General features: G+C 36.7%; 1 pseudogene; it reads right to left on the bottom strand.

The window, feature by feature from the left end:
• Nucleotides 1-9,576: 9,576 nt before the first annotated feature.
• Nucleotides 9,577-10,342, bottom strand: LOC124992310 (ATP synthase F(0) complex subunit B1, mitochondrial-like; annotated as a pseudogene).
• Nucleotides 10,343-10,582: the final 240 nt, after the last annotated feature.

Genomic DNA, 10,582 nt, shown 5'->3' with positions numbered 1-10,582 from the left:
GCAGTGGGTTTGTCCTGACAACTTACATAAATTCCCCCCCTTTTATGTGGAATGCTAGCCATGCAAAGTCCATGGACCATTCCTGCAAATTCATTGATCTTTCCTATCCAGTGAGTTGAGGAGCCTCTTTTCTCTTGAATACTGCTAACCACCATTCCTTCTATGAAGTCTTCGATCCAATTTCTTGGGTGTATCTCATGGCAACCATACTTGTATAAGGATGTGTGTTACCTTTCCATGACAACCTTTGAGTTCTTGTGTCTTTCAGACAGGGTTAGCTCCATCCACCTTTAAAGTTCCCCCAAAACAAAGATGGCATTTATCATTTCAATAATAAATTGCCACAAAATCAAATGCAATGTCTTTTACCACAGGAGCCCCCAAGATGTGATTTCTTATATTTTTTCCTTTTGTGTCCAGAGATCCAGAAGATTCTGGCTTCTCTAGATAGCTTTAAGGATTCAAATGCTATTGGGGCCTGATATCTAGACAGCAGACACGACACGAGACAGGCCATTTTTGAATGCTGCTTTTCCTTTTAGTTAAAGTATAGGGGTTTGGTTTTGACACTCTCTCATTCCTATAGTTTCTCTTCTTCCTCTTTTAGTTTTTTCATACCACCCTTTCTGTTGCTCTCAGTTTATCACAGATGCTTCAGCTACTTTGAGAGCTGTTAGAAAAGAAAGTTACAAAAGAGAAATACCCAGCCTAAATTGCCAGGACCTTTAAGGTATCTAAGAAATATTTGCTGAGCAAATAATTGAATCACCATCATCACAACCCCAGCCCCAAAACATTTTTTTAAACCCCGCTTGCAGGGACTGAGAGAATCTTGTGAGATAATTGGCCTTGAGGGACAGAGCTTAGAAAAAACAGTTGATAACAGACAGAAAAAAAAAAAAAAAAAAAAAAAACAGGAAAGATAGATTTATTTTGTAAACAGAAAAGAGAAAGATGTTATTTGTCAAGACTTCTGCTATATGCCCGATCATTTGGGAAAGCAAGATTTCTGTTGAACCCTAAAATTTCCAAATCTTTGATTTCAGAAACCCATACAGAAGGAACTAGAATATAAAATTACCAAGGACATCTTCAAATGTAAAATTCTAATTTTGAAATTTTGATTTTTTAAAAGAACTTATATTTGAAATGTGTTACTTTTTTTTAATAAAGAAAGAAGGATGGAACAAATGGAAAAAGAAAAATGGAAAGGAAAAAAAGAGAAACAGCCAAAGAATGGTAGTGAAATTTGATTTCTATGCAAAGAAAGAATGGGAGAGGGGAGAGAAGGAAAGAGGGAAAGGAGATATATCTGCTCAATGATGATTTAAGATTTAATAACTCAAAAAAAAAAAGGTTTCAAATTGTATTCCTCTGGCTCCACCTATAGGTGAAAAAATTGTCTTTTGAATTCTTGGTCATCCCAAGCCCTTCAAGCTGAGTTTGATTTCTAAGTGACAGACAGTTCAGGCTGTGGAGCAGGGCTGAGGATATTTTCTTCCAGGATAATGTTATTTTCCTCCCACTTTGAATATGAAATGAACTACCTAGCTTATGAGTATGGAGGTATGCAAAATAGCTACTAATTTTAAAGAACTACATTAACACTCCTTGTATGGTTGAGACGTGGCAATGAATTTTAGCAAGACTACACACACTAGAGACTATTAAAATACAATTTTTCTTTGTAATTCATTTTCAGCACTGCTGAAAATAACCAATAACTATAAATATTTGCAATAAAATCTTTTATAGAATGCTGATCTTATGATGCCATTTTATTAGATAATCTTTCCAATAGTGCAGAATTAAAACAATTGCCATTCTCTCAATTGGATAGATGTTAAAACCAAGACTAAGAAGAAGAGCATTGTACTAATTTGAGTACAATTATTGGCTGAAGTTAAGGAAAGACATGGAGCTGAAGAATTTGCAATTCAAAGAAATCAGGACACTTTGTACTGCAGAAAAATGCCTGAAACATCTTCCTGCCATTTCTGTCTCTCAAAAGGATGAGTCACCAAGGCTCAGAGGAGTTACATCCCCTCCATCAGTGTTTCCCTGTTTTTCAGACTCAACAAGTAAGCTTTTTCTATTCTATATTCCTGACACATTTTACTTTGATCTCTGTATGATCCTTTCAATATTTATTTACATGTGATGATCATTGAGTTTAAATCTGTTCTGTAATCTGCTTGAAGACAGGAGCCACACATTTTTATTTATTTATTTATTTTATTTCCTAAATTTTCATTGGGACAAGGAGGGGTAAAATTAACTAACTATTTGCACAAAAACAAACAATGCCTAGAATAAGCCAATGCCAATACCATGGTAAAAACACAAGTAACTGGTTTTGAATGAGTGAATTGAATTGCATACCTGCTGATGAGTGAGTAAACAAACTCATGAAGGAAGGGATTTGGAATAGTTCAAAGCACAAGCCAATTTAATATTCTGGAAGACAACAGCAATCAAATCATCAAAAAACCGTGTTATATAAACTAAGTAGGACATTCACTAAAGGAATAGTGCGAGGTAGGGACGGAGTAGGTTTGGGCACACTCAAAGATTAGGAAACTTCCAATCTAGAATCTAGGACAGCAGGCATGCTCTTTTACGCAAGTACTGTATAAACTGGCCCTGAAATTTTGCATTCATATCTATATATAATATTTAGTTCCAATCTTAATAGGCTAGACATAACATTTTCACAGGTTATTAGACATAACACTTTAAATATCTTTCTTATATTTAGAAACTAACACATGCTCCTTAACCAAAAATTTGAAAATGTAGAAATGCTGAAGAAAGAGGAGGTAAAAACTATCCATAAAATAATCAATTGAAAAAAATTATAATTAATATTTTGGTGCACATGCATAGGACATTAAGAGAATACACTGTGTAGTAAGAAATACCAGGACTTGAACACTGGTTTTTTTTTCATTTGCAAACTGCACAATTTCAGGCAAGTTACTTAAACGTTTTAATCTTACTTCCTAATCTGAATTAATGTGTGTTAATAATTAATATATATCTAGCATATAATAAATCTTCATTAAATAATTCTTCTTTTATATTTTTAGTTGTTGATGGATCTTTATTTATTTATTTATTTGTATGTAGTGATGAGAATCGAACCCAGTGCTTCACACATGCTAGGCAAGCACACTCTCACTGAACCACAACCCCAGTCCCAAATAGTTATTTATTCAACACACATTTATTGAACATTATTTATGTGCAGTAAATATAATAGGTGTTAAAATACAGAAGTTAACAAGTGAAGCAAGATCATAGAACTTACCTTATAATGTGGTTGAGGGATAGTAAACAAATACATTTAAAAAATGATATGTAAGAGTTTTGAATGAAATAAATACAGACATAAGGTAGAAGTTAACCAAAGGAGACCACTGAGCACAAAAGGTCAGGTAAAGTTGTGCTAAAGAACCAACAAGTAACCAGAGATTTGAAAGACAAAAATGAGGAGAGAAAGCAGTGTGTTGCTTTGGGGGAGGTACACTAGGTATATTGAGGCCCTAAAGTGGCAAATGTCTGCCAGACTCAAGGGACAAATATGTGGCCACTGTGAAGCATATAGGAACTCTGGTAGAGAAGTTTGAGATAATTTGGGAGAGTTTCTTCAGAGCTGGACTCTTCAGGAGATGTGGGCCCCAGTTCAGCAAGTTCAGATTGTATTTTAGCATCAGTGGGAAACATTAAAAACTATCTATAAGGAGAATGACCAATCCAATTTAATTTTGAAGGATCACTGATTTATTTAAAAATAAATAAATTGGAATAGGCAAACCAAAATTTGGGATAACGATTAGGGGATTTTTATACAGGCAAAATATTATGGTGGTTTGGACTAAGACGATGGTAATAGAAATACAGACAGATTTGGAGATAGAATGAGCAGGACTTGATGACATCAGAAAAAAAGAAAGCAAGATGAAGGGAAGATTTGTAGATTTTAAGCTTGAGCATACGGGTTGATATGATACCACCATAGGAAAAAACAACCGATAAACAGGTCTTGGACTTAGAAAATTAAGAATCTGGTTTTCGACCTCTTTATTTGGAGATCCAGATGTTTCATAACTTTTAACAGTTTCATTTGTGAATTTTTTACTTTATGATGGTATGCAAGTGATGCACATAAGTAGAATTTGTACTTCTGACTTTGAATTGTAGGGTTTTTCTCTGTAGGTTAATGGCGTACTATATGTTACTCTCTCCAGATGCCGGGCCAAAGCAGCAAGCCACCGCTCCCCACCAGCCACATGATCATAAGAGAGAAAAACAATATTGCGTGAAGTACCTCTCTGCTAAGCTATGTTGCCCAGTGGGTTAGGCAAATTACATGCATTTTTAACTCATGATATTTTCAACTTACAGCAATTTCATTGGGACATATCTCCGTTGTAAGTTGAGAAGTACCTGTCCTTATATATATATCCCAAAGGAAACATTTTGACTTCATGTGTTGATCCAAGACTACACTGGACTTCTACACACAACTGACTCCCTCAGCAATAGAGTGGAATTTATTCAATAAGTGAAACTATGAGCCATGCAGTTGGCCATTCTCCTTGTGAGGATAAAGAAATGGCTTAAAATAAATTCCTACATAGATTCCTAGACAGTGGAAATTAGTCTGGTTGACTTTCAAGGAACAAGTTTGGACTAGGTATGATAAAGAAAAATAAGATGAAGAGGCATATGAATGACTCAATGAGAACCATAAAATGTAAGTTTTTTTAAATTTTTTGACACCAGGGATTGAACTCAGGGGCACTCGACCACTAAGTCACATCCCTAGCCTTATTTTGTATATTATTTAGAGACAGGATCTCACTGAATTGCTTAGTGTCTCACTTTGGCTGAGGCTGGCTTTGAACTCATGATCCTCCTGCCTCAGCCTCCCGAGTCACTGGAAATACAGACCTGAGCCACAGTGCCAAGCTAGTGTAAGATTATTTATGTTTCATATAAATGTCTACCAGGAACCACTATAAAAGGAGGCACTGATCTTGAGTAAAACCAGGATACTTCCCGTGGGTGTAAGTGGAGGTAGGGTTTTTAAAAGAGGGTAAGTGAAATCATGTTTTAGTCAGCTTTTTCACCACTGTGACGGAAGGATCTGACAAGTACAATTTTAGAGGAGGAAAACTGTACTTGGGGGTCTCATGGTTTCAGAGGTCTCGGTACACATATGACTGACTCCATTGCTCAGGGCCTGAAGTGTGGCAGGTATCTACTGTTATGCCACCCTGAATGTGCCCAATCTCATCTGAAGTGTGGCAGAACATCATACTGCAAGATTGTGGTGAAGAAAGACACCTTAGGACACGGCAACATGGAGGTAGAGACTCTCCTCACCACAGACAAAAATATGAACCCCAAAGTCACTGCACTAATGACCCACCTCTTCCAGCCACACCCTACCTGCCTGCTGTCACCAGCCAGTTTATCCCCATAAGGGGATTAATGCACTGATTAGATTAAAACTCTCATAACCCAATTATATTGCCTCCAAAGGTTTTTGCATTGTCTCACAGGTGAGGTTTTGGGAGACACTTCATATTTAAACCATAACAGGTCATAAGGGAGGAACCTAATCTGATAGGATTGGTGGTCTAGGAAGAGAAAGAGATCCCTCTCTCCCTTTCTATCTCTCCTCCATATGCATTTACAACAAGACGCTGGCCATCTGCAAGCGAGGAAGAGAGTCCTCACTAGAAACTGATTGTATCACACCTTCATCTGGGTTGTTTTTGCCTCCAGAACTATGAGAAGATGAATTTCTAATGTCTATGCCACTTGGTCTAGGGTATTTTGTTATTGTAGCACAAGATGACTAATATAGTGATCTTCCAGAAACAATAAAAGTTCACAGAACACTTACATACAAACAAAACATATGTCACAACAAGGTGCTCATTTTATAGTAAAGGAGTTGCAACAGTGGACACAGAGCCAAGGTGTCCATTGATCTTCTCATAAATTGCACCACTGGGAAGCAGCTGGCCTGGCAGAATGATGGAATGGCCTATTAAATGTTCAGCTAGGGTACTGGCTCTGTAATAACATCTTGCTTGACTGAAGTATTTTCCCCCAGGATGGTGTATATACACTCTAAACAAAAAAATCAATATATGGTGTCATATCTCCAATAGTTAAAATGTATAGTTCCAGAAAATAAACCAAAGAGTAGAAATAGGTACCTCTCATCAGGAGTCATAATGACCCAATTATAGACCTAATTCTATAATTGTAATTTTTTGCTTTGCTAGATTACAAGTCTTGATTATGTGTAAGAATGTTCCACAAGTTAAGAGTCATACTAAATCTGCAGGTGTAAGTACCACTTTGTCATGGTCTATTTGTGCTAGTGTAACAGAATACCTGAGACAACATAATTTATAAAGAAAAGAAATTTATTTTCTCACAGTTCTATAGGCTAGAAAGTCCAAGGTTAAGGTGCCGACATTTGTGCCATTGGGCCTTCTTGCTTCTTTTCACATAAACATTCAAAATAAATAATTGAATAAAAAAGTATATCTTTAAAATTGTCTTTACTCATTGTTCAGTGATATTCTTGTAGGATGGAGAAAGATCTAATAAACATGACAGGGATTAATTAAATTAGCAAGGAAAGCATAGCTAAATTTGGATAAACTATTAAAACCTGACTAATGACCGGATTTTATTCTTTTTTATGGCCAAATAGTATTCTGCTGTGTATATGCACTACATTTTCCTAACTGTTCATCCCTTGATAGACACATAACTGGAGGATGTTGGGTTAAGTGAAATTAGATACAGAAACAAATACTGCATGTTCTCATTCATATGTGGAAGCTACAAAACTGGATCTCTGTTATGGTTTAGATATGAGGTGTCCCCCAAAAGTTCATGTGTGAGATAGTGTAAGAATTTTCAGAAGTGAAAGGATGAGATTATGAGAGGTGTAACCTAATCAGTGGGATAATCCACTCATATGGGTTAAGTGGACAGTGACTGTATGCAGGTAAGGTGTTGCCTAGAGGAAGGTCACTGAGGTTGTGCCTTTGGGGTAGAGTTCTGAGTCTCTCTGCATCTTGATTGCCATGTCCTGAGCTGCTTTCCTCCTCCACACCCTTCTGTCATGATGTGCTATCCCACCTGAGGCCCAGAACTAGTGAGTCAGTCATCTGTGGACTGAGACCTCTGAAACCATGAGCCCCAAATAAACTTTCCCTCCTCCACGTTGTTCTTGTCAGGTCTTTGGTCACAGTGGCAAAAAAGCTAACTAAATAATCTCATAGAAGAAGAGAGCAGAATAAAGATCACTAGAGTCTAGGAAGAAGGGAAAAGGTGGGGTAAAAGGAGGTTAAATAACAGGCACCAAATTACAGTTAGACAGAAGGAATTAGTTCTAGTGCTCCCGAGCACAGTTGGGTAACTATAGTCTACAATAACTTATTATGTATTTTTAAATCACTGAAATGAGAAGCCCAAAGTTTCCCAACTCATAGAAATGATAATGTTTGAGAAGATGGAACTGTTAATTACCCTTGTCTGATCATTACAATTTGTAATAACATATCAAATTATTATACTGTACCCCATAAATATGTTCAAATGTTATGTTCCCGTTTTAAAGTATTAAGAAAAAAGAAAGGTGTTTTCTGTTTGTGGACTTCTACTTCTCTATGTTCAACCTGAGTCACTTCTCTGCTCCTGGCTCTTCACCACAACACAGGGAAGAAAAATGAGATAATGTCTGTAAATATGTTAAGTATCTAGAAACTTCCTATTTAACAAGTATAGAGGAGACCATTGGGCATGCACAGTAAAACATATTTTTTAAAAAATTAATGACACAGAAGAGAAATTAGTGTGACAAACTTCTTACTATCAATAATTGATTCACTCACTAATTCAGAAAGTTCATTTTGTCACAACCAATTACAAGTTACTGTTACATCAGCAGTAGCAGAGTCCGTTTTACTGTTAGTATTTTTCTTAATAATTTTAATTAACCTTAATTCACTTATTCTTAATTGACATATACAATTGAAAATAATTCAAACTATGTACAACCGTAGAAATGAAAAGTTGTACCCCATTTGTGTACAATGAATCCAAACGCATGCTGTAAAAAGAAAAAAAGAAAAAGAATTCAAACTATAAAAAGTTAACTTAGCAAAATAGGAATCCCTTCCTCCACATCACCCAACCACTCCTCAGGGGTACCCAGCTAATGGCTCTGTTGGATTCCTTGACCTGCCCTCCTTTGAACTTACAAGTGTTTGCAACCATGTAGAATTCAATCATATTTTAAGGCTAAAAGGAAAACGCTGTTACACAACTTGCCTTTGTCAATAAAGATTATTTCTTGAAATGTTCACATGATGACCTAGATACACCTCTTTTACAGATTTTGCAAAAATCCCATAGTGTAATTTATCCTTAAAATGAAGTATAAATATGAATGCCTGACGATCCAGGATTGGATATTATTTTTTAGGAGTTTAGATATTTTAGGAGTATAAGGGAATGAAGTTTTCTTCTTTCCTTCTTTCTCTCTCTCTCTCTCTCACCCTTTTTCATGCAGCACTGGGGATTGAACCCAATGGTGCTCTACCACTGAGGTACATCCCTAGTTTCTTTTTGTTTTTTTTATATATATATTTTTTTTTAATTTTGAGGCAGGGTCTCTCTAAGGTGCTCAGACTGGCCTCAAATTTGCGATCCTCTTGCCTCAGCCACCCGAGTTGCTGGGATTACAGGCAAGAATGAAAAGTTTTCAAGGGCTTGATTTCCAGATCTTCAGCTTTCAAATTCACTATCAACATCAGCTAGCTTGAGAATACCCCATGGTCTGACTGTTCTCCTTTCTTAATCCACTTTAATAATCACTCAATCACCACAAGAGCAGGAAAGTGTACCTCTCACCAATCCCCAATATTTCCTATGAAGCCACTGCATAGGGCATAAAAGAATTTTAATGTGCAAGTCAAGAGACAGTTGAAGAATACATAAATCAGGAGGCAAGAGTCAGGGAGAGCAAGGCAGAGAGAGTTTTAACATACTGAGAAATTAGAAAACCTTAGATTTGGAATGAAAAAACTGGTATTTACATGCTTATTTTAGTTGAAAATGTAGTCAGATTTTTCTGACACCAAGAATTTTATTATTTGAATTATATGGCAGATGTTTTCTATAAATTGAATAAATAAATTTGCAATATCTAGGTTTTGATGAGACTTCTTTTGTTTTAATCATTACTTAATTGCAAGATGATGGAATTAATTATAAATTTAAATTGTAACTTGGTAATCTTTCAGTATGTTTTAATAAAAGCAAACTGCTTTTTCGAAAGTGATCAAAGAGCAACTCAAAATTCAGAATAATGATGAGAAATATCTGACTGATCAACAGATTTAGCTTTCTCACTAAAAGAAACTTGAACTTTTCTTCTTTAGGAAAGGTAACTGTAATTTCAGTAGGCAGTAATACAGACGAGTTTCCATGTACTCAGTCAACTGTCTATAGCTGTTTCAACTGGGACAGATACATTCACATAACTGGCTCTGCTTGAGCCTTCCTTGGGAACAGCTGAAGATCTGCAATGCACTTGGCAGTCGTTTCCTGTGCCTGCTGTGCAGAGATGCTTTGTACCATGTGCTTCTCCACCCAGTTTATCATGGGCTCATGTTCCTTTCGAAGCATCATATTCTACAGAGATATGATAATCCAGGCGATTCTTTACCTCCTTGTATACTTTATGTAGCCGTTCCCGGTAAGTAACCTCCAAGGCCATAGCAATGTTATTCTTCTGGACATCAAAAAGAGAGTGACGTTCCTGAACCAGTGCCTGCTGTGCCTTCTCCAACTCAATTGCATCCTGAATTTGTTTGATGGAAGCCTGCTTCACCTCTTCTAGTTGGGCAAATTTTTGCTCATTGAAAGTATCAATAAATTCTCCAATAGAGGCACCATATTTTTTAATTACATAGACAAGTAACCCTACTGTTGATATGGTAGAGAAGGTCTCTCGGGTAATCACTATATTTCTTTGGATAGAAAATATAGGATAAGCCCGGTTCCAAGCATGTAGGGTCCTGTTACATCAGTTTTAGGATAAAGAAATTGAAAGAGTTCCTCAGGGATTAGTCCAAGACGAACTTTCCCTCCATATTCAGGAAGAGGTGGTAGAGGGGCAAGGCGTGGCCGCCCTTTGTGAAAGATCCTTGTCGCCTGTAATACCCCTGGTCCTAGGAAGGTGGCATTCCTGAGACGGGGATGCTGTGGCAGCGGCAGAAAGTACCACCCGTGACAGCATGGTCAGCAGATGTCCAGGCAGCAGGCTTAGTGTCCCTGTGACCCTGAACGGAGACCCCAGGGGCAGGAGGAAGATGGCCATTCACAAGTCTCCTGAAAATATATTTTAAAGCATAGATACAATATTCAAAAGACAAGAAATCACATATTTTGCTATAAAATATTATAATTAAAGTCAATACCACAGTTTCTTAAAATACTTTTGAGGAATACATGAGCAAAAGGTTGAAGACCTTTGTTT

Source organism: Sciurus carolinensis, chromosome 9 (genome assembly GCF_902686445.1).
Source record: "Sciurus carolinensis chromosome 9, mSciCar1.2, whole genome shotgun sequence".
NCBI classification, from domain to species: Eukaryota; Metazoa; Chordata; class Mammalia; order Rodentia; family Sciuridae; genus Sciurus; species Sciurus carolinensis.
This window is presented reverse-complemented; position numbering and strand designations above follow the sequence as displayed.